This window comes from Pan troglodytes, chromosome 3 (genome assembly GCF_028858775.2).
Source record: "Pan troglodytes isolate AG18354 chromosome 3, NHGRI_mPanTro3-v2.0_pri, whole genome shotgun sequence".
NCBI lineage: Eukaryota > Metazoa > Chordata > Mammalia > Primates > Hominidae > Pan > Pan troglodytes.
Genome location: NC_072401.2, coordinates 17,555,650 through 17,581,252, shown reverse-complemented (window position 1 = coordinate 17,581,252; position 25,603 = coordinate 17,555,650). Strand labels below are relative to the sequence as shown.

At 40.0% G+C, this 25,603-nt stretch overlaps 1 long non-coding RNA gene across 1 annotated transcript; it reads left to right on the top strand.

The window, feature by feature from the left end:
• Positions 1-18,401: 18,401 nt before the first annotated feature.
• On the top strand, positions 18,402-23,770 carry LOC107974063 (uncharacterized). The gene is made up of 3 exons (XR_001716604.4): positions 18,402-18,598; positions 23,276-23,365; positions 23,556-23,770. It is a non-coding gene; the product is annotated as an uncharacterized LOC107974063 (long non-coding RNA).
• The last annotated feature ends 1,833 nt before the right edge of the window (positions 23,771-25,603 follow it).

Sequence of the window (25,603 nt, the reverse complement as noted above, 5' to 3'; positions counted from 1 at the left end):
ATCTGTGATACTTCACTGTATTTATTCATTTGTTTTTGTATCTGTGTCACCTGCTGACTGAGAATTGAACACATAAGTGCTCCATGCTTGTTTACTAGATGGTGAATGAATGAATGAGTGCATGGGCATAGACAAGAATGAATGGCATCCAGGGTTATACCACTTGCAAGGACAGAGCTGGGATGTGAACCTCTACTTTCCTGACTACAAAGTCACTGATGTTTGCTTTAGAACAAAGACTCCACAACGACAGTTGCAGCTGGTGCCAGGCTGGCTATATCTGAATCTCTAGAGCAGGTTCTTGGTAAAAATACAGCTCCACCCAGATCTCATAAACTCTTGGAGGACTGAGAATGGAGAGGAAGGGTGTTAGGATACCTGGTTTTAAAAAAATTCACACCTGTGGTTGCATTTCTAGGAGTCTGCCCTCCAGGAATAACACACAGATGCATATGGATATAGTACACAAATGTTACTGCCACATTATTTAAGATGAAAAGTAAAAAAAAAACCAGCTTATATTTTCATCGAAAGGGGAAATGGTGGCCAAGTGAATTACACTATATTTATTCTCTGGAATGCCAGGAAGACATTACAAGAGAGTGAGAAAAGAGAACCAACATGAAAAGATCTCTGAGACATATTTTTCACTGAAAAAGGCAGGTCATGAAAGATAATATATGCTATGGTTCCATTTATTTATTTATATTAAAAAAAATTTTTTTTTGAGACAGGTTCTCACTTTGTCACCCAGGCTGGAGTGCAGTGGTGCAATCTCGGCTCACAGCAACCTCCGCTTCCTGGGTTCATGCGGTTCTCCCACCTCAGATTCCTGAGTAGCTGGGACTACAGGTATGTGCCACTACACTCAGCAAATTTTTGTATTTTCTGATGGAGACAGCGTTTTGCCATGTTGGCCAGGCTGGTCTCAAACTCCTAACCTCAAGTGATTTACCTGCCTTGGCCTCCCAAAGTGCTGGGATTACAGGCATGAGCCACATGCCTGACCCCATTAATTTTATTAATGAAACAAAAAAGCCTCAACACATGTGTGGCTATTATCTCCTTACGTACGTGCTATGTTCTAAATGTTTGTGTCCCCCTCAAATGTGTATGTTGAAATCCTAACCCCCAAGGTAATAGGATGTCGGGTATTTGAGAGGTGATTAGGTAATGAGGGCAGAGCTTTCTGATTGGGATTAATGCCTTTATAAAAGAAGCTCTAGAGAGCTGCCTTGTCCCTTTTTACCACATGAGGATGTAATGAGAAGGCACTGTCTATGAGGAATTGGCTCTCACCAGACACCTAATCCACCAATGTCTTGATCTTGGACTTTGCATCTTCCAGAACTGTGAGAAACAAACGCTTGTTGTTGACAAGCCACCTAGTTTATATTTTTTGTTAGGATAGCCTGAGTTACTAAGACAGTATATAAATGCCTAAATGTATTGATAAAAGTATGGAAAAAACACCGGCCTCTTAACATTGATTTTCTATGTAATTCGAGAATGAATTGATTTGAAATCAAAATTAAAAGCTTTCAGGTATGAGGGAGTATTTGGGGGATGACAGAAATGTCACAACTGAATTGTGTAGTTGCACAACTGTATACATTTACTAAAAGTATTACGTTTTATAGTTAAATGAGTGAATTTTATGGGCTGTAAATAATACTTTAACAAAGCTCTTTCTCAAACAGACTTCCCAGATGATTTTGATGTGTATCTAATTTGGGGAACACTGGCTGTAAAATGCTTTTTTCATTCCTTCCCTTTTTTCTAAATCCCATCTTCCTTTCTTAAATGAATAAGTGTGTATCCTTCATTATGAAAGATGATAATAAAATCAAGAACACATGGTAAAAATCCAAATGCCATAACATTTCTATAAAGTATTTATAACTTTGCATATTTGAGGATTGGTGAAATAAAAACACATTCGAGTTAGAATTCCTTAGGGACCTCTAACTTTTCTCAAGTTAAAATTTTTTTTAAAGGTTTGATTTTAAGCCCTAGTTACTTCTGAAGTCTACGGCTGAACATCATTCTTAAAAAAAAAAAAAAGGCCTAGAAGAATGCATTTTGAAACACAGGACTTAATAATGCCCATTTCACCAGGCTGTAAAAGATCATATGAAATAACTGTATTAGATGGGAACCTACTGTACTCTCTACACCTGTCCTACCCTGTTCCTCACTCAGGAAGGCTGGCTCTGGGGTCTCTCTCCCTAGACTTCAGTTTATTGATCATGGGTGGCTCTTGGCCCATTGGAGGCTAATTTATAGGTTGGTGAGAACCTATGTGGTTACTTGGCTAAATACCTATGGGTTACTTGGCTTTAACTGCCAAGACGTATGTTGCCCCACTGAACCAATGAGATCCTATTTCTAGTGGCCTTTGAAGGCAGCCTGCTACAGAGAGGATGAATTCATTGCCCTAACAGTGGTGCAAGAGATTGGGGAAGAGTACACTATCCATTCAGTCACGAGCTGGCACCCGATGGCTCAGAACAGAGTTTCCCATGTGCTGAGCACATTCCAGTCTCCGTGTAGTCTGTCTGAGCACTTGTTTCCTGCTCTTCTTCATTTCCTGTACATTTCATGGGAAACTCCTCCTCCTTGCTGCGCCTTGAATGAGGTTCTGCACTGTACAAGTGAAGCAGCCTAATTCGCCCAGCACAGGAAGTGGCCCAAGAGCATCCAGGAAAGTGCTTGCTAGTGATGTCTCTCTATCATTCATGCTGCATTCAATAAACACACCAGTGCCTGTTTGAAATAGGCTACACACGGCCAGGCACGGCGGCTCACGCCTGTAATCCCAACACTTTGGGAGGCCGAGGCAGGTGGATCATTTAAGGTCAGGAGTTCAAGACCAGCCTGGCCAACATGGTGAAGCCCCATCTCTACTAGAAATACAAAAATTAGCCAGGTATGGTGGCGCGTACCTGTAGTCCCAGCTACTCGGGAGGCCAAGGCAGGAGAATTACTTGAACCCGGGAGGCAGAGGTTGCAGTGAGCCGAGATCATGCCACTGCACTCCAGCCTGGGTGACAAAGTGAGACTCCGTCTCAAAAAAAAAAAAAAAAAAAGAAAAGAAAAAGAAAAGAAATAGGCTATACACAACAGCTTCTTGGCTTCTCTCTGATTATTTGAGTTGGGTACTATTTTTATTATTATTCCTTTTTTAGAGATCACGAAACTGAGACAGTTAAGAATTGGAGCAGGAATCAAATGCAGGCAGTCTGGGGTCAGAACACTCACCCAAGCCAATGTGCTATTCTGCCCTCAGTCGGTACCAATTCCCTTTTTCTTCCTAGTTTTTCTTCATAACACAATTTCTTAAGAGTCTTCCATCTGCTTGTGAGGTCAAACTAGGTCACTGCTTAATCTGTCTATTTACCTTAAAGCTTCATAATTCAAAAACCTCCACTGTAGCAGATTGTCCCCTTTTTTCCTGCTTGCTCTTTCCTCCTGTGATTTGCATAACAGAGTATCTCACATTTCTTGAGCCTTAGCTCAAGAGAGTCAAATGTGCTCTGCAGTAGAAACAGGCATGAAACAGAGGGGAATGTAGTAGAAGGAAGATAACTTCAATATCTGACCTATTTTCTTCTTTGGTGTTTGACACAGGAATGACTTTAGAAGTACAGAGTATAACTTGAGGGACTATGGAAACTTTAATCATTCTGGTGTAATTTTTCAGACAATTCTTCCAACTAAAAAAATATTTTCTGTACCATGAAAGTGAATTTTTTCTTCCTTTTAAAATGCACATGTTCATGAAAAAGAAATGCGCATGACTTCGATAACATCAGAGTGTGAATGAGTTTATTTCTGATACAAAAGAAACACCCAGAGTTAGAGGACCTTGTTTCTCAGTCCCTATTCTGCCATTTTCTGGCTTGGTAGCTTCGGGTCAGTCACTAAAGTTTCCTGAGCTCTAGATTCTTCACTTGTAAGATGCTTGCCTTCCTTGTGAGACTCTGAGGATGATACACCATATCCATAAAGTTCCTCATGCATGGTTGGGTTGAACATACTGCAGTGTGACACTAAACAATATCTGTTATTGTGAGCAGGAATAGCAGGAGGTCCCTGAGTCTTTGTCCTGTACTTGGGTGTAACCTCACCTTCATAAAGCTGTGAAATTTCTTCATCTGGGGAAAATCTCACATTCTTTACAGGATTCTTATGAGGATTAAATAACAATGATGTAAAATGACGTCGAAGATATAAGTTGCCAATAAACACAAATGATTATGATTGCTACACAAATCCTTCATTCCAAAGATATTTCTCGAGTGGAAAACATGCTGCGTGTCAGAGAAGGCATGATTGTAATCCTTGTTATTATATTCTGGGGGTAGGTATGACGGTGGTAATGCAAGCTAATGATTCATAAAAGGAGGCAAGGGTAGTCAAAGGTGGATGGGGATAGTTGGGGATAGGTAAGATTAGATGAGAATGGAGGATGGATTAGGGTGATCGAGGGTAGATGAGGGTTACTGAAGATACATGAGGTTGAGAAGAGTGGTCAAGGGTGGATGAGGATAGTTGACATTAGGCAAGGGTAAAGAGGGTTAGCAAGGGGGCTTCTGAACTGTCAGCAGGGAGCATCTGCTGGAGAAGGAAGGAAGCAGAAGAACCACGTTTGGGTACTGCAGCCAGGCCATTTTAATAGGCCCCCTTAGTGAATTAAAGGTGGAGTTCATTGTTCCTGAGGATGCTAAGGCATTAAGGGCTCAGGGATTGATTGGCATCTGAACCTGAGAGTGAGGGAGGCTAAAAAAACTAGAATCTGTTCCTAAGTAATGCTGTATCATGTTGTTATGTGACAAGCACCCAAAGGCAGCCAATTTTTCATTTTTTCTTTAATTAAAAAAATTTCATGATATTATAGATTGACCTATCTCTTGTCTAGGCTGTGTGAGGAAGGAAGGAAGGAAGGAGGAAGGAAGGAAGGAAGGAAGAAAAGGGGAGGGGAGGGGAGGGGAAAGGAGGGGAGAGGAGGAGAGAGGAGGGGAGGAGAGGGGAGGGGAGGAGAGGAGAGGAGGAAGGAATTCCCCTTAAATGGCTATATCTCTAAATGGCTGTATCTCTAAATGGCTTCTGGTGTGATGAACTAACAACTTACTCCACAGGGGGAGCCTGGATGGGCTGCAGGGCCAGGTTGTGGTTGCTTCCAAAGATGGGTCTAAAACAGAGGACCCCTATACTCTCTGTCATACCCTTCCCCTCTGCTTCTGCCATACCCGGAATCACCAGTTTATCATAAAAGTTTAGAATACATGACCATAGAAAGATTAATTTCCCGAAGTGCTTGCTGTAGGTTTCATGCTAAGATTAAGTCTCAAAAGTGACTTTTCAAAAAGCATAGATCTGATTGCATCACTCCCTGTTCCAAAACTTTCCATGGCACCTCCCTGCCTATGAATAAAGTTCAGATTCCCTAAAATAGTGCTCCTTGACTCCAATACTACCTCTTTGGTTTTCAATGCCATTCTTCATATCTCATACTCCCGATCTGGTTCCTGGGCCAGTCACCATTTCCCAAACAGACTCTGTGTTTTTTCAGCCACATGCTTTTATCTCCATCCCAAAATGATCATGCTGTGGGTCCCTGTGGACTTCACAACTGTCCTTTGACACATCCTTAGAGGACAATGCACTCCATTCCCAGGGGTTGCCAGAGTCTATAGGGATCCAGTACCTTCTTTTGTCTAGGCTCACATATCAATTTTGCCATAGGGTCTTTATAAAGGCAGGTGTGAATTTGAGTTTAATCCTAATTTACAACTTATACATTCCTACTTCCAAAAGAAAGCATTCAAGGTGGCAACTGTATATTGTTGTTTATGGAAACACATCTCCTTTGCCCTGCCCAAAGTGTGGAGTTGCCCATGTTAGATTCCTGTGGTGGTCATCATTTTGATAAGTATTGCAAGCATCATGATTTTATTTCCTGGCTTTTGTTTGTTACAGATATTTCTGTTTCCCTCAAGCCAGCCTGTGTGCTGACTCGCTTGGCAGCATGTTCAAGATTGAAGGACCCCTCCTTTCCCCATATGCGTAACCTATCCTGGATTTTAATTTCAGAGGAAGAGCCATAAATATGTGTCCTTCAGTTTGAAAAGCCACACTAAGAATCCGGCAGCTGGGCAAAGGAGGCTAAAGATAAGGTTTCCTAAGGCAGGAAGAAGGGGGCGCGCAGCAAAAAAGCAAGAAGGGATCCATAGTGTTGATGCTTTGCATGCTGGATTCTTGCTGCACTTACAGACTCCGTCTTTCCATTTAGGAGGTGGGAGGGAGAAGACTCCTCAGCACATGCAGAAATAACAAATGGCCATACATCTCTTACTCCAAAAGAGAAGGGCAGGCAAGATCTGCAAATGATCTGATTTCTGCTGGCTAAGCAGGAGGAGAGAAACATAACAGCAGCCTCCTCCAGCTCTGCAGAGCTGGGACTCAGCTTCCTGACTTCAACTTCCAGCCCTAGATACTTCTCTGTGAATTTTCAGGGCATATTTGCCGTTTGTATCCAGGCTCCCCTTCAGCCTGCATTTCTTTGGTAATACTTTGTGATTGCTGGCCAGTGGTTATTTTGTGGGATTGATACATAGTAGCATTGCAATTGTGCAGGAGGCTTTGTTCAGAGAAACATTGTGTTTCCATGCCAACAAACTCCAAGAGGCTGCCAATCTTCCTTCCTTCCTTCCTTCCTTCCTTCTTTCCTTCCTTCCTTCCTTCCTTCCTTCCTTCCTTCCTTCCTTCCTTCCTTCCTTCCTTTCCTCCCTCCCTCCCTCCTTCTCTCCCTTCCTCCCTGCCTCCCTCCTTTCTTCCCTTGCTCCTTCTCTCTCTCCCACCTTTTCCTTCCTTTTACCTCCTTTTTGTTTTTTCTTTCCTTCCAAATGTTTCATGCCACACTCAAAGTGCAATTGTCAGAAGGACAAACACAGTAGGAAAGAGGCTACAAGGAGATGAAAGGCTGTGAGAATGGTCGTCATAGTTCATTCAATCTGCATGTTGCCCTTTCAGTTTTAGGGTTTTTAACATGTCACACAAAAATAATTTTATACATATACACAGAAAAATAATTTCCTGAGTGCTAATTTTGCCCAGAAATGGAACAAAATTAGTCATCAGGAAATTCATACAATGCTTTATGCCAAAATTAAGTCTCAAAAGTGACTTTTCAAAAGGCAGAGATCTGATTGCAGCACTCCCTGCTCTAAAACCTTCCATACAATGCAGGATACAATGCATCCTTCATACAATGTGAAGGATGTTTGGGGAGCTTTTGGTTGACGGTGTGGACTTCCTCAATGAGATTGGAGATAGCATCTCACGTAGAGAGTAAGAGAGAAGGTGGCAGTGGAGCGTGCTTTGGTAGAGGCAAGGTCCAGAGGTAACACGACCTTGCTCTTGTTACCAACGAAGCCAGTCCTCCCCAAAATGGGATATTTCCCTTTTCAGTGCTGTGAAGCCAATATGCAAAACTGAAAGTGAGCATTGAGTGATACAGATTTTATTCCACGGCCATGGAATTGAGAGGCAGGAGCTCAGCTCCCAAATCAACCTCTCAGCTCATGAGAGCTGGGAAGCCAGAAATATAGGACATATTTAGTGAAAGGGCTGGGTATTAAAAACAAGGGGAGGGATATTCATATCTTTTCTGGTAATGGGCAGACAACTTCTGGGAACCAGAGTACTGCTTTCCTTTTTGTCTTTTTATAGTTTCTTCTGGTCAGTGTCATGGTGATTGTCAGCTGTCATGGTACTATGGGAGTGTCATTTAGCATGGAAATTAGGTTATAACAAAGTTAGAGGTTCTTCTTAGGTCAAGAGAGCTGCTGTCTTAGATCTCACAAGTCTTGACTGGTTTGGCCACTAAGGGGAACTTCTGACCACAGGAATCCTGTTTCCTAAAGGTCAGTGGAGTTAGGGCAGGGTAGAAACTCACCTATGCCCTGTAAGCTTTACACTGGTAACACTCCAACCTGAAGGGAGGATAATAATTTTAAGGACACAGACCATTTTCTTAAGTCTTTACATTCCTACTCCCTACCCGACCTTGTCCAATACACTTCCTTTCACATAGCAAGTCCTCATTAAATTTTTAGAGATGAATCAGAATGAGCCCCTTGGCCTCTTCCTGACAGTGCTTGCCTCCTTTTCACTGTTGTTCCCCCATCCCATCCCAGTTACATGCTGATTTACTAAGCTGGGCTTGACTGTGCAATGACATTTAGTTTGTAGGTGATAGACACCCAACTCAAATTGCCCTGAGGGGAAAAAAGATGGGAATATTTTCTCACAAAACTGAAAAGTCTAGGGAGAAAAACCATATCCAAAAGGCTAAAAATTGCCATGAGGATATAGAGTCTTTACCTCCCAAAGGTCCATTTCTTTCTGGATGAGGGTCATTCTCCTTCCCTGTAGTGGCCCTCCTGAACTTCAGGTCTGAATATCAGGAATGGACAAAGTGCTTCCTTATCAAATAGTCCCAGCGCATAGTGCTGATTGAATCTTCTTTACTGAGATTGTACCAAGTGCCTATTTGTGAACCAGGCCAAACCTGAGATTTGTGTCCACCTCAAAGGCAAGGGAGGGTGTTAAGACCACCTAAACTCAGGGATTAAAGTGGAGAAAGGGTGGCTTTTGGTGGAAAGTTGGGGTGCTGATAGGAGAGAGAATAAAGATGAATACCAAGGAGGAAAATTTGGGGATTGAAACAATCATCAACCCACCTGGTATAAATTGTCTTCTTTTTTATATTTGATGGTGACTGTGAACTTCAAAGTGGCATTTCCTTGCATGTGGCCAGTTGCAGGTGGCTGACAGTTCAGCACAGATGCTGTAATGACTAAATCAGAAAGTCCATTTTCATACTCTGTTCATCCATTCCCAAAGATGTTTATGAGTACTTAGATTGCAGCTTCCGGACACCAGGAGAAAACATCACTATCACGCGACGTTATAATTCTAATACCAGTCATTGGGAAAGGAAGCATAAATGATAATAATCTGGAGAAAAGCCATCTCTCCTTCTCATTTCCTGCCTGTGTGCCAGGCTGTGCTCTACTTTGAAAGGAAGCAGGGGGAGCATATTTGAATGTGTCCTTCTGTCACTATCAACACTGTCACTGCTGTAGTTCCAGTCTTCAAGGTCTTTTTCTGGGATTACTCTTTGGTCTCCCAAATCAGAGTTCCAGACTGTCCTCTACTTACCTTAGTGCAACCTCCGCTCTGGTGCTTGGGTGATCTTTGGAAGGCAAATCACAGTGCACAACAACACCCTGCAGACCTAGTCATGTCACTCCGGTTGCTCCCCTGTCTAACTGTAGCAGGATTATTTCTCAAACATTCACTATTTGCCTCCACATTTTACAATATTTTTTGCTGTATCATGTACCATCTTTACAATGCTTTCTTTAATATTTTCTTTAAATGTACTCTTATTTTAAACTTGCCCTTGTCCTAAGCAATAATTTTCATTACATTTCAGTTTTGATGTGTTGCTTTTTCTTCATTGAACATGAAGGAAAATTAAAATAAGTAAACAATGATTTTTAAATGTTTCTAAAATGATCTGCTATGCCAACAAGGGTAACATGCTCTTTTTTGGGAACACTAGCCCTCAGGATTAAATCCCAAGACGAGATAGCCTTAGGTCTTCTTGATCTGGCCCCAGATCACCTTTCTGGCCTTGTATCTTACTCCAGTTGGTTCTCCGGGCTCCAGGGATTTTGTACCCTTCACATGTCGTGATGCCTTAGGCTCTGTGCCTTTGCATATACAGTTCCTTCTACTGGAATTATGCTCTTTCACTTCCTTCTTTGCTGGACAGGCCATTTTTACTCTACAGTAGTCACCCCCTTCGTGAGACTCTGCAAAGTGATTATTGTCCCTCCTACTAACAGTTGATTCAACTGTAAGCTGGACATATTGTACTGTGTCTGTGGATTACTCAGCCAACTTTCTTTTTTTCCCTCAGTCAGAAGCTCCCATCAGGTATGGGGAGAGGTGATATGTATATGTATTCTGGAGCCAAGCACAGAGACACCCTCATGAAGGTTTGCTGTGCTTTCTAGAGTCCTGCTTGGTCATATCTGTTCAATTTCTCCTTCCTCAATACCAGTAAAGATCATTTTACTTTCAGAAACTGCAACAGCAGGTATTTGCAGAAGGTCCATGGCTCATTCTGTGGGTACCATGTCTGCCCACAGAACAACCCATTATGATTAATTCCACAAAGCAGTGATCCTTGCTTCTTTTCTGGTCAGTTATAACAGAGAGTTATATACAGAATGTTCCTATATGTGATACTCTACCTTGGAAAAGCACAGGGTTATTATCTACATTTTCCTAAATGGTAACCATAACTCCATCTCCTCCTTTCTCATCCAAGGTAGCAAATTCAAAATGGCAGTGAGAGTTGTGTTACCAAAGAAATAAAGTGGGAGGTAGAGGTTGCAGTGAGCCGTGATTGCACCACAACACTCCAGCCTGGGTAAGAAGAGCGAAACTCTGTCTCAAAAATAAATAAATAAATAAATACATTGCAAATATTTTAAATTGTTAGATTGGTGCAAAAGTCACTGTGGTTTTGCCATTACTTGTAATAATTATTTTTAGCAAAAATCACATGTGAAACATCTCACAACTGAGTGACGTTTTCCCCACTATAATACAAGCTCCAGGAACACAGGTATTTTGCTCGGATTTTTTTTTCCCCACAAGTACATTCCCAGTATCTGGGCAAAATGCCTTAAACATAGATGCATGGGAAATATTTGTATTAAATGATTTCACTCATGTATTGCTGACACAGCACTGGATTGTGTGAGTGGAATAACTGAGTGCTTGTAGGATGGGTTAAGGAAGGGGAGATATTACAAGGTAAGAAGATGTGCACAAAACTTGATCTATAGCCTAAACTCCTTAGAGCCGTGCATAACTACACTCCAAATGTACACGGATGCTCAATTCATGGCTGCTTGTCATTTTAGTTTAGTTTTTTTTTTTTGAAATGGAGTCTCACTCTATCACCCAGGCTAGAATGTAGTGGCGTGATCTCAGCTCACCGTAACCTTCACCTCCCGGGTTCAAGCAATTCTCCTGCCTCAGCCTGCCACACAGGCGTGTGCCACCACACCCAGCTAATTTTTTTATTTTTAGTAGAGATGGGTTTTCACCATGTAGGCCAGGCTGGTCTCAAACTCTTCACTGTTTGTCACTTTGAATTTTCACAATCAATAAACACTAACAAAACAACTTTTCTTTTGTGGTGGCGTATGATATGATAATATCATATATAATGTTATATTCCATTACTATGTATAGTCTGTTAATAGGGGGTTCATACGAGGATTATCTTTGGATGGAACAGGTTATCTGTATATTTTATAGGCTTTTAAAATTTTTATTTAGATTTCTGCATTGTAGAGAAATTGCTGTAGGTTTCTTTTTTTTCTTTTTTTTTTTCTTAGATAGAAGGGTCCTCTCACCCCCTTACCAAAAGGTCCTTTAATAGGGAGTTCATACAAGGATTAACTTTAGATGGAACAGATTATATGTATATCTTATAGGCTTTTAAAATTTTTATTAAGATTTCTGTAATAAAGAGACATTTCTCTAAGTTTCTTTTTTTTTCTTTTCTTTCTTCTGATTCTTTTTTTTTTTTTTTTTTTTTTTTAGATAGAAGTGTCCCCTGACCCCCTTACCAAAGGGAGGGATCTTCATCCTAGAGAGGATGGTGCCCACTGCTCCAAACACACCTGCTGCCTTGCCTGTTGCCACCTTCCCTTCTCTGCACCCCTGTATGGCTCCTCCCTCACCCCAAGAATCCCAATGCTTCAATTGCCCTTTTATGTCTCTCAGTCTCACCCGAAGCTGCTCCTTTCCCCCACCACTGCGTAGTTGATGGGGACATAGACATACAGGCAAAGAAGCCGGGTTAGGTGCTCTTCGTGATCCCTCTGCCATGAGATTATGTGCTTTTAACCGTGAGCTACCTAAGATGACAGCATAGAGAAGGCCTGCTTTGAGCTCGTCATTTCTCTTTTGTCTGGCACTTTCTTTCCTTTTAACAGTATTTATTGATATCATAGGTTGCCATGTATCATGGTGATTACCAATGTATTAGTCCGTTTTCATGCTGCTGATAAAGATATACCCAAGACTGGGTACTTTATAAAGAAAAAGAGGTTTAATTGACTCAGTTTCATATGGCTGGGGAGGCCTCACAATCATAGCAGAAGATGAAAGGCACATATTACATGGCAGCAGACAAGAGATAAGGGGAGCCAAATGAAAGGGGTTTCCCCTTATAAAACCATCAGATCTCATGAGACTTATTCACTACCAGGAGAACAATATGAAGGAAACCACCCCCATGATTCAATTATCTCCCACCGCATCCTTCCCACAACACATGGGAATTATGGGAGCTACAATTCAAGATGAGATTTGGGTGGGGACACAGCCAAACCATATCAACCAATATGCGGTGGTGTTAGCCGTTGTTAATGATGAAAAGAACAAAGGCGGAAATGTTTAAAGCTCCAGCACCATGATCCCCAGACACAATACCTTCCTCATCACTACCTAGAGCTGACAATTGCCAAAAAGCACCCATCACTTCTAATGTTTTCTGTTTGTCTTGGGCAGAAGTCAGGTCTTCAAAGGCTTCTGAGCCAAAGATTGAGACTTCTCTGAAAAAAAGCATCTTAAAGTCAAGCCTCATGATAAATTGGAGAGAGTATTAAATGCCACTAGAAAACAAACCAAATAAGGTAAAAGACTTTGGGTTGGGATGTTTAGGGCCTTTCCTGGCTACACAAGGCCTGTGTCCAGCAAACCCTCTTGGCGAATAAAACACTGGCCAGAAATGACCCCCAAAGGCCTTGCTGATTCCCCAAATTAAAAATACTGTGGGCTTTAATATCCAACTCAAGCCTCCATTGGCCTAACATCTTTTCTAAGCTGCAACTAAGGCTATTATTTTTACACAGTCATTAAAACCAGAAGTCCACTCATAAAGAGAAGATCAAATTTGAAAGGAAATATAAAGTAAAAAAAAATCTGGACTTCAAAACTTAATCGTAATAATGCCAGGAGCCATTCCATCCCATTTCTGATTTATGCTTCCTACAAATAAAGATTGGTAAATTGTAAGTTTTTATTTGGCATTTATTGTGCATTTCGGAGGATTTGTAAATCTGGTATTTGATTTGTTGGCATTAGGGCTGCCGTAGAGGACTTGTAAATCAGTTTTCTGATGTGGCAAATCAATTTTGTTTTAGAGATGAAGCTCAGTGGCTAAGGGAGATGGGAGTACAAAGAGATATAAATTTTGTGGGCTTCAGACGGGAGAGTGTCATGAGCAGGACCAAGGGAAGCCCTCCCCGCATTCTGGAGGAACCAAAGTCTCAAGGATTGCAGATCTTAGATTATGGGTTGCAAACTGGCTTCCACGGGCCAAAATATATTCCATAAATGTGTTTTATGTAACTCATAAAATGTTTTTGTTTTTAAATTTTGGATTAACGGTCATCCCTGGGACACTTCATGTAGAAATTGAAGTTGAAGTACTCTCTCTTGAAAAAGCATCAGAAGTTCCTGCCACTTGGCCTGTGAGTCCTCATGGCAACAGCCAGCTGCAGTTGCAGAGCTGTGGCCTCCATTACCTGAGGCATGAGCCTCTAAGTCGGCCACAGTTCCTACCTGGCCTCTCTACTCACATCACCTTCTTGCCCCCTAGGAACATTTGAGCTCATGACCCTATTGTAGGCACTAGAACATTCTGAAGACTAAGTTCAGGAAGCAAGCATACTAAAAAATTATTTGTTGTTTATCTGAAATTGAAATCTAACTTGGCATCCTATAATTATACCTGATAATCCTACTGTGGTAAGCAGAATTCTAAGGTGGCCCCTAAACTGTCCACACCCCTTATGTATATGCTCTATATGATGCCCTCCCCTTGAGTGGGGCAAGACTGTGGCTATAATTAGGTTATGTGACAAAAATGAAGACATTTTGCAAATGTAATTCAGGTCCCTGATGGGTTGACTTTGAGTTAATCAAAAAGAAGATTATTCTGGTTGAGTGTGGCTTAATTGGGTGAGCCTTTCAAAGACATTGTTCTCTTCTTGAAGGAAAAGGTATAGAGTATAAGCGGTTCCTCTGCTGGTCCTGAAGAAGTAGACAGCCATGTGGAGAGAGAGAGCCAGTGGAGGAGCACATGTGACTACCACCTGAGAGCAGTCCCCAGGTACAACTAAGAAGAAATGGTAGTTCCAGTTATGCAGGCTGACCAACACGTTGATTTCAGCCTTGTAAGACCCTCAGAAGAGAGCCCAGTTGACTCATGCCCCTGGAAACTCTGAGATAATAAATTGGTGGTGTTTTGAGCCTCTGAGTTTGTGGTAACTTACTAAACAGCAATGGAAAACTAATACACACATCCACATCAAACTCTGTCTTTTTCAAATTTCTTTGTCTTCTTCTTCTTTTTTTTTTTTTTTGAGATGGAGTCTTGCTCTGTTGCCCAGGCTGGAGTGCGGTGGCATGATCTTGGCTCATTGCAACCTCCACCTCCTGGGTTCAAGTGATTCTCCTGCCTCAGCCTTCCAAGTAGCTGGGATTACAGGTGCTGCCACCACACCTGGCTAATTTTTGTGTTTTTAGTAGAGACGGGGTTTCACCATCTTGGCCAGATTGGTCTTGAACTCCTGACCTCAGGTGATCCACCCACCTCACCTCCCAAATTGCTGGGATTACATGTGTGAACCACTTTGTCTTCATTTAAAAAATTTTTAGTCACTTTTTGGTAATTCCAGAGGTACTCATAAATCCCAGATGAGGGAAATGATAAGTCATTTTCTCTCTTAACTAGGTGATGCTCAGGATTAGTTTTATTTTGAGAGTTCTGATACGCTGACTACCAGCAAAACCCATGTTTTTGTCTATACAGAGGAAGTTTAATGTAAATAGTCACATGACAGCATAGGCCGGGGTTTGGTCTGGACTCCCTCAGTTCTCTCTTGGCTTCTCTTGCCTTACTTCCTCTTCCCTTCATGGCCTCTCTTCCATCCTAGTGGACTTCTAACTTCTCTTTTTTGCCAACACTTATTTCTCCATCTTTTCTAATTTAAATTCCTAATCACAGGAATCTAATGGGACTGGTCGCTCCCTGTTCCTGAAACGTTTTTGGGCCAGGCCACATTAAAAAATCTGAGAAGTGGGGCCTGAGAAATTAGGAATTCTGGTTATCTGTTGCGGTGTAACAAGCCATCCCAAAACTCGTTCGTGACTCTGCAATTGGGAAGGGTTCAGTGAGTCCAGCTTATCTCTGCTTCACGAGGTACCAACCGAAATGATTCAAATGGGGCTGAAGGATCCATAGCCCAGATGACTCACTCACATACCTGGAAGTTGGTACTGGCTGTTGGCTGGGAGCTCAGTGGAGGCTGCTGGCCAGGGGCCTAGGTTCCTTCCCGCATGAGCCTCTTTACATGGCTACTTGTGCTTCTCTGCAGCATGGTGACTAGTATTTCAAAAGAGAGGAAGTAGAGGTTACAACCTCAGAAGGCCTCCCTTTGGAAACTGACATTGTATCATTTCTGCTATATTCTTTTGGCTAGGCAAGCACAGATTCAAGGAGAGGAGGCATAGGTGACCTCTGTCTTCTTTATAGGAGGGTGCCAAAGAATTTGCTGCCATATTTTTAAAATCAGAGTGTCTGAATTATCAATCTGTTATTTTACTGTGAGTCAGGTGATCATTTCTAGTTAAATTATCATGGCTGAGGAGTGATTGTTTGGTACTGAATATGGCCCCTGCTATAAAGGCAAAAACACTGGCTGCATCCCTTCGCAAGGGATGTGATTGAGGCAATTTTCCATAGAAGGTATATCAATTTATTTTGTGCTGCTATAATAGGATACCTGAGACTAGGTAATTAATAATGGACAGAAATCTGTCTCCTCTCTCTCTCTGTCTCCAAAATTTGTGCCATTGATATCCAGAATATCAACATATTCTTGATTTTAGTCACTTATCAATAATTGTGTTACAAATGAATTCTCCCAGTTGGGAATTTGTTATTACTTTCTTTAAAATGTCTTTAATGTGTAAAAACATCTTAAACTTCTTCCCGAATTTCTTTCAAAATTTGATACTCTTCAAACTTTTAAAATTATTGTCCATCACAAATTTGTCCAAAACATTATTTTTCAATCAATTGGCTGTAAAGTTACATTTTAATCTTGATTTACATTTTCCTAATTACTATGGGGATTGAACATCTGTTTGTATTTTTTTTTTAGCCTGTTGTATTTCTGCTCCTATTTTGTTCCTGTTCATACTTTTAAAATCCATTTTTCATTAGAGTATTTTGTCTTTTTGTTTTGTATCTAAAGGAGCTATTAACTTATTTTTTTAAAGACGGGGTTTCACCATGTTGGCCAGGATGGTCTCGATCTCCTGACCTTGTGATCCGCCTGCCTCAGCCTCCCAAAGTGCTGGGATTACAGGCGTGAGCCACTGCGCCTGGCCTAAAGGAACTTTTTATGTACTCTTTATATATTCTTGATTCTAGTCACTTATCAATTAATTGTGTTACAAATTAATTCTTGCAGTTGGTAATTTGTTGTTTTACTTTCTTTAAGATGTCTTTAATGAGTAAAAACATCTTAAACGTCCTCTCAAATTTTTTATAATAAATAGGCATTTGTTTTAAAACAGGGAAAAATTTGTAAAATGTCCCAGGTGAAATATTTAATATACATTTCACTTTAAAAATGTGTGTGCGTGTGTGTGTTTATTTGCAAGGACATATACAACAATTTTGACATGTAGTATCAAAAATAAGGTTGTAAATATTATTAAATATCTTCATACTTTTTGTGTATTTAATGTTATGCAATTAATATTTACTGTCTGGAAATTAATAATGAGATTACTGAAATTTTAGAAAAAAATTAAAATCTAGCAAAGTAAAAAAAAGACTGCTTTCTATATCAAAATAAGGTGATTCTAACACAGGCAAATAATTAGCTATATCTAATGCCTTATATAGTGAGGTCACGAACCATGATTTCAAGTATAAAACATGTAAATTGCCTTAATTTCTTAAAATACATAGCTCCAGAGAAGCCTTAAAAATAACATAATCATTGTCATTCATTAGTATTATCATTATTGAATCAAAGAAGCTAAAGTTCAACACCAGGGCTTTATGATGAAAACCAACACAAAATAAATCACATCCACTACTTGAGCCCCACTGTGATGAGACTGAGTAGAACTTTTTCCAGAGCCAGATACACAGCTCTTTTTTTTTTTTTTTTTTTTTGAGACGGAGCGTCGCTCTGTCTCCCAGGCTGGAGTGCAGTGGTGCGATCTCAGCTCACTGCAAGCTCCGCCTGCCAGGTTCACGCCATTCTCCTGGTGCAGCCTCCCGAGTAGCTGAGACTACAGGTGCTCGCCACCTCGCCCACCTAATTTTTTGTATTTTTTTAGTAGAGACAGGGTTTCACCGTGTTGGCCAGGATGGTCTCGATCTCCTGACCTCGTGATCCGCCCGCCTCGACCTCCCAAAGTGCTGGGATTACAGGCGTGAGCCACTGCACCCAGCCGATACACAGCTTCTTAAAGGCCACAGTTAGGAAGCACACCTCTAAATTCATATTTGGAGAAACAAATGAATTTTTGAACAAATGAATTGGTAGGCTTAGAATTTCTGTCACCACTTAGGAGTATGATATGAAAATTTATAAGACTGATCACAACCCTTACATCACACGGTACTGGGAGAGGGTGTGTCAAAAACTAATTCAGTGCATATTAGAACACACTGAGTTCAGGATTTATTAGAACTTCACATGCTGGCCCTCACTGATTTTGTTGCTAGAAGGATAATAACTATATTGTATGTTTAAAAAATATATAACCATTGTTGAAAAGAAAAGGTCAGGTAGGAGTTACAGATTTGAGTTGAAATTTCTTATATAGTAACAACTATTGCTTGTGTAATCCATCAAAGTTTTAAAATGACTCTCGACTTCGTAAAATCACTTCATACCCGTGATAATCTTATGAAGCACAGAAGAATCATTAGTTCCAAGGAGGCAATCAAATCTCAGGAGGTGTACATTCCCGAAGAAACATAATGGGCAAGTGATAAAGCTAGGATCAACTCAAGATCATTTTTCTCCAAATTCAGTGTTCGTTTTTTCTATCCGATAATGGAACCTAGGAATATGGCCGATCAGTAATTGACTAAACTGCCAGAGATATCTGTTTTTTCATTTCCTAGATGTAGTTGGGACATTAATCAGTTTTATAAGAGAAATGCGTTCCATTATGAAATTATTAAATGAGCTCCCCTCTTCCAGGGACAAAAAGAAGGGAGCAGTTCAGCTACTTGAAGAAACCAAATGGTATGTTGAGGCAAATTAAAACCAGAGAGTCAGTTGGAGAAGCCCGAAGAGTAACCCAGGTGTCAAAATACAGACACGTCAGGAGAAAACAATGCCAGCCTCCTGCCAGGGATCTATCTTAACAAAGCATCCAATTATCTTTTGGCTGCAAGGTAAGTGGAGTCAGGGGAAAGGCAATGTCACCAGATTAAATGTGGGATGTCTGGTTTTGCGGAGCCAGCTGGGGATGGGGTGAGGGAGGAAATGCAAGCTGCATGAGTAAAGACTGACGGTTGGTTGGGTCAGATGGTCTATGTCAGGAAGTGATGAATGATACAACTAAATACAGAAAGCAAAGACCTTGAAAGATAGCAGGAGGGCCCTTGATAAAATATATTTTATGTGATTTACAGCTTAAAAAATAGAAGAACAAGCATCATTCCTTCATTTAGTTATTCACTGAATAAACATAAATCCACTGTTCGATGTTGGGAAATCAGAGATAAAAAACACTTATGTCGGCCAGGCGTGGTGGCCCACACCTACAGCAATTTGGGAGGCTGAGACGGGCAGATAACTTGAGGTCAGGAGTTTGAGACCAGCCTGGCTAACATGGTGAAACCCTGTCTCTACTAAAAATACAAAAGTTAGCAGGGCATGGTGGCAGGTGTCTGGTAATCCCAGCTACTCAGGAGACTGAGGCAGGAGAATGGCTTGAACCCAGGAAGCAGAGGTTGCAGTGAGCTGAGAATGTGCCACTGTAGGCCAGCCTGGGTGACAGAGTGAGACTCTGTCTCAAACAAACAAACAAAAAGAAACAAAAACACAAATACAAAAACAAAACAAAAAACACTTATGTGATCCTGAGAGAGTTCCCAGTTTATGTGTAGTTGAGGAACCACATAAACAAAAACATTATAATGCACTGGGATGAGTGCAATAATAGAAGGTTGTGGAAGCACCCACGAAGGCTTGCTGAAAGAGCTGATGTGTGAGCTGAGCCTTGAAGAGTGTCTAGGAGTTAGCAATGGGAAGTAAGTGGAAAGGATGCTCTCCTGGAAAGGGAATAGCAACCAAAAGACCCTGCATATGAGCAAGGCGGCCAAGCAAAAAGTCAGCACCACGAGGGGATGAAGAGGCAAACACACAAATCACTGGAGTTAGGAAAGTGCCTGTGAATAGGGATCAGATTTGCTGCAAGCTTCTTGTCAGCCACAGAAGAAAGAGGAGTGTGACAAAGTTGCATCATCCTCATCGTCAGAAAGGGTGAGCACTAGCTTCTTGTGGACCCCAAATCCACACAGGCGTTTGATTAGGAAATACAGAGTTAAAAATGAACAATTTTTTTAAAGGCAACAAGCTGCTAATGAATAAGCAATTATATCACCCCAAATCAGTTGGTATCATCGGAAAGGGGCACATTTGGCTTAAACCCAGATTACAAAATATCAGAGGGAAAGAACCCAAAAAGCTTCAGGTTTCACCCAATCTAGAGAGTGAGTGACCAATTTAGTGGCTTTAATTTCTGGGGCTCTAGGAATTCCATTGACCCAACTATATTTCTTCTAAATAACATCAGAAACCCCAATATAAAAACACAAAAGTGACAATGTCTTCAAGAAAATAAAGTAAGACCCATTAATTTTACACCTTGCTCAGACACCAAAAAAAAAAAAAAAAAAATCAGAAAAACATTTTTGAATGTGTAGATCTTATGAATTTTTCTTGAAGAAACCACTGAAATATAATGTTTAGTTAACAAAGAGATGACTGGAGAATCCGTAGCAAAAAAAAAGAAAAAAAAAAAAAAACACCCTGTTAGGATTATACTGAGAAGTAGAATAAAGACTGAATGAATAAGAGTATTTTAGCTACAAAACATAACACAAATGCTACATATATGACCAATGTAGAAACTATATAAATTATAATAGTTGAGAGAGAAGGATGAGAAAAAAATGAAGGCAGTATAAGTGTGTTCTTATGTTCTTATCCTTTATAACCAGGAGTAAAAAGATATCATTTAAACATGATAATTTATGGAAAGTCATTCAACTAAAATTGGTGAGTAGGGCAAGGGAAGATGTGGACATGTATCAATTTTATCACTGTTATAGAAATTCAATTGATACTGTCTAAAGAAAGACATCATTAAGTGAATTATGTTATTATAATTATAAAGAACTTATCCAGAAGATATACATAAATCTTCCAAATGATGAGAAGAAACACAACACACGCTGTATAGTGAAAATTTTTTTTAAAGTCAAGAAAATATATACGAACAGAAAGCAAAACATGATGTCAATATTAAATGTATCTGACGTGTCAATAACTATAAATGGCTTAACTACTACATTTTAAAAATACATCTGGATTTGGCCAGGCACAGTGGCTCACGCCTGTAATCCCAGCACTTTGGGAGGCCAAGGCAGGCGGATCACGAAGTCAGGAGTTCGAGACCAGCCTGGTCAACATGGTGAAACCTCGTCTCTACTAAAGATACAAAAAAATTAGCTGGACGTGGTGGCGCGTGCCTGTAATCCCAGCTAATTGGGAGGCTGAGGCAGGAGAATTGCTTGAACCCAGGAGGCGGAGGTCCCAGTGAGCTGAGACTGTGCCATTGCATTCCAGCGTGGGCAACAGGGCGAGACTCCATCTCAAAAAAAAAAAAAATCTGGATTTTACAAAGCAAAATCCTATGATATGCTGAGAAAAAAGACTCATTTAAAGCAAAGAGTGGTTGAAAATATAAGAATTAGGAAAGACACACCAGGAAAAAAATGGTTAAGTAAAAATAAGAGCAGAAAGTAATGCATGTAAACAATTGTTGAACTAAAAAAAACTGTTTTTTGTTTTTTTGTTTTTGTTTTTTTTTCTCAGACAGTGTCTCACTCTGTCCCTCAGGCTGGAGTGCAGTGGCGCCATCTCAGCTCACTGCAACCTCCACCTCCCAAGTTCAAGCAATTCTCCTGCCTCAGCCTCCTGAGTAGCTAGGATTACAGGTGTGCACCACCATGCCTGGCTAATTTTTGTATTTTTAGTAGAGACAGGGTTTCACCATGTTGGCCAGGCTGGTCTCAAACTCCTGACCTCAAGTGATCCACCCACCTCAGCCTCCCAAAGTGCTGGGATTACAGGCATGAGCCACCGCGGCCAGCCAAAATAAACTGTTTTTAAGGGAGGAACAATAAATAGATAAACTCTGTTGGATAATCAACTCAGGAAAAACAGACAGAACATACAGATTACATCATAAGAGCCAGACCACTACTGACAAAGGAAATTGAAAATATGAGACTACTTTGCTTTTTGCAAATAGATTGGAAAGCAGAATAAAATGAGTAATGATAATGAATGATTATCTAGGAATACATAGATTACTAAAACTGACCCTATAAGAAATAAAACATCCGAAAAGATAAAATTCCCTAAGTTGCTCATGTTTGCATTCACACACACAGACCCATAAACATTGAGAGCAGAACTGGATTCCAGTTTTTAGGGTCTCAATACTTAAAAAATTTTGTTATTCTCTTCATAAATAAGTATAAAAATATTGAAATAAAAATAGCAAAGTGACGCTGGGTGCAGTGGCTCATGCTTGTAATCCCAGCACTTTGGGAGGCCGAGGCGGGCAGATCACCTGAGGTCAGGAGTTCAAAACCAGCCTGGTCAACATGATGAAACCCCGTCTCTACTAGAAAGACAGAAAATTAGCCGGGCATGGTGGTGTGTGCCTGTGCCTGTAATCCCAGCTAGTCAGGAGGCTGAGGCAGGAGAATTGCTTGAACCTGGGAGGCGGAGGTTGCAGTGAGCCAAGATCACACCACTGCACTCCAGCTTGGGTGACAGAGCAAGACTCTGTCTCAAAAAAAAAAAAAAGCAAAGTTAATGTTTGTTTGGAAAGAAGATATAAAAAAGGATAAATTACAAACAAAATGGTAAACCCAAATGCAAATATTGCAAAGCTCAGGTAAATAACAGTATTTTTATTAAACAATACATCCATACTATACTTTTGCAACAGTTTTTGGCAGCATACTTTGTTATCTCTTCATATAATAATGCCTTTTGAGCATCATTTTCTATAGAAAGATGAGAAAGGCAATTTGGTCTTCCTCTAGTGATATTAATTAAAAATTTTTAATTATTGCCTCTTACAGTTTTTTTTTTTTTAGCTTCACAACTCATTACTGATAATATAAAAATATCTTAGGATTATTGGCAAGTTTGGGAAAACCATTGTATTTTTTCCTATATGAGATATGTATTTTCAGGTATTTTAAATTTTCTTATGCAATGACTAATCTTAATTACTGTTTGAATTTATATCGCTCATTACCTAGAGCAATTTAAAACATTTTAAAATTTCTTCTATGTTGCATTGAACTACATAACTGTGTGATCAAATTACTCATAAGCAGCATGCATTGACATATTGATAAATATGTGTGATGTTGTCACTGGAATACTTGTTTATTCAGGGGGGCTCTTTCAGTTTTGGGTAGTAATTTGGCATGCCATTTGTCTGGAATCTCTCAACTTTGCTAAGGTGCAATTCAATAGATAGGGACACAAAAGCAGACAAACAACATTCTACTTCACATACAGATGTATTTGCTGTTTTGAGTATTGCTGCAGATTTGTGCCGTACATAGGAGAATTTTAAGTTCATTTTGTGCAGCTTGATTTTTTTAAAGTGTGATGCTTTTTAAAGTGAATATGCTACATTATTGAGGATTTTTCTTTCAGGAGTAATCTTCCATTTTGACTGGTATTGACTGAGAACAAGTTCTTTGCTTACACATTTACACGTATGGCAATTGGAATTTTTTTTTTTTTTACAGACTACGTTCTGATTCCCTATACTTCAAACTTGGTTTCTTCTTCACCCTGGATACTTGCAGAGCCGGGCACCACTCATGTGATAATGCCAGGTGAGGAAATACCCTGGGGAGTAGGAGTACTCTGGAAGCCAAGACTACACACCAAATCTGGCAACAATAAATAACAAAACACAGAAGCTGGTTGACTGTGGTTGATTGAAAACCATAGTGTGTGTGCGTGTGTGTTGTATCCTGTTAAAATCAAACTAAATGTACATCGAACTCAACTTTCCTATTGCAGGCTGGATTCTCTAGAAGCAGATGCTGGGAGGCTATTTGGGGTACAAGGTGTTCGTTAGGAATCAACAGCTGTGTTGGGAAGGAGAGGACACAGGATCGCACAAAGGAAGACATCAACAGTGCTGTAGAGAGCTCTCCAGAGGGTAGCATTTGTCAGAGTGTTCTCCATTGGGCTGAAACACCTGGGCATTCATGTTCTTCTCACTCAATCACCAGGTAAGAGGGCTGCCCTGAGAAGGGTAACATGGTCAGCAGGGAGGCTATCCCCAAAGGAGCCGGCAGCTGCAGACTGCCGAGAACACTTTCTGCGGGTGAGATGCAAGTCCTTTCTTAAAGGGGGATTTGAGCGGCCTAGTTGCAAGTCTATCACGTTCCCTTTAGCCAGACCCCCAAAAATGTCTGCAGTCCCTCCAACACAACCTGACAGAAACAGAAGGCTAACTTAGAAATTAGCATGGAGATAGTGGCCTAAGCCAATTGTGACTAAAACATCTCACTTTACAGATTTCACAAAAGCATATGATCATGTGGACAAATTGCTAGGGCCCTTTCAGGGACTTATTAGGGTCCCATGCAAGGGGCCCTGAAGCTTAAGTTCACTAGCATCCACTAAACCTGGGAGTATAGTCAAAAGTATTACATCCCCCAGAGCAAACACCCCAGATGGTTTCACAGAATAATTCCACCAAACCTTTAAGGACGAGGCTAATCCAATGTGACTTAAACTGTTCCAGAACACGGAAGTATAAAGCAGTTTTTGAAATTCTCCTTTTTGAACTTAGCATAATATTGAACCTAAACCATATATAAAGAGAAAAAAAAAGTAAATTGCAGAACAAACTAATTTACCTGTATTGATAACAAACCGAATCCAGAATGCATTAAATAAGTAATACTATAATCAAGGGGGTCTTAATCCCAGGGTATTGAAATGTTAGGGAATCCATCCATGTAATTCATCAGAGAAACTGATCAAAAGAAAAAATTATATAATTATTTCTAAAGCTACTGAAAAGATATTGGATAAAATTCAATAGTTCACCTTAATAAAACTTTAATTAATAAAAAGAGAAATGCTTATTCATATGACATACAACTATATGAATATGTATTTTAAATGTACCTTAACCTGAAAATCAACATTATGCCTAATGAAGAAACAATAGACTCATTAAATTCAATTTCAACAGAATTTTTTTGGGGGATCTAGGTAAGTTGAGTATAAAATTAATATGGAAATTAGGCAAGCAGAGAGAGTTGAAAAATGCTAGAAAAGAAGAACGATTAAGGGAATCTAGGTTTTCCATTTATTAAAACATGTTATACATCTACACTAATTAAAGCAGTGTAGTATTGCTATATGCATGCACAGATGGGTCAGTGAAATATACCAGAAAGTGCAGAATATAAATGCAAATACATATGAGAACTTAATATATGAAAAAGGGATAAAGCCAACTTCAAAAAATGGAGTTGGGAAAATGGGGTAGCCATCTGAAAAAAATACATATCTTGCTGGCTCCTGACCTCACCCACACTTGAAAATAAGCTCCATATTTTTAAAAGATTCAATATAAATTGAAACCATAAAATACTAGAAGAAAATATGGAAGAATTTTTTAATATTAATCTTGGAGAAAGGAAGTCATTTCCTAGAACACAAAACCAACATGAAACATAAATTTAGCCACATAAATGTAAAAACAGAATTCCGCAAAGAAAAAAATAAGCATAAATTCAAAGACAAAACACAAAGTAGGAGCAAATATTTGCAACTCAGACTGCAAATATAGAAATCATCTATCTAATAGAGAGAATCTACAAATCAACATAAAAATAGATAAAAACACCTAAAAGAAAAATAGGCAAAACAGTTTATAAAATAGGAAATACAAATGGTTTTTACACATATAAAAAGATGCTCAGCCTAATAATAAAATAAATGCATACTAGAAGTACAATGAGATATCACTTTTTGCCTATCAAATTGGTAAAGTTAAGAACATTTAATAACATTCTGTGCCAGCATGGTGTGGGGAAATAGAAACT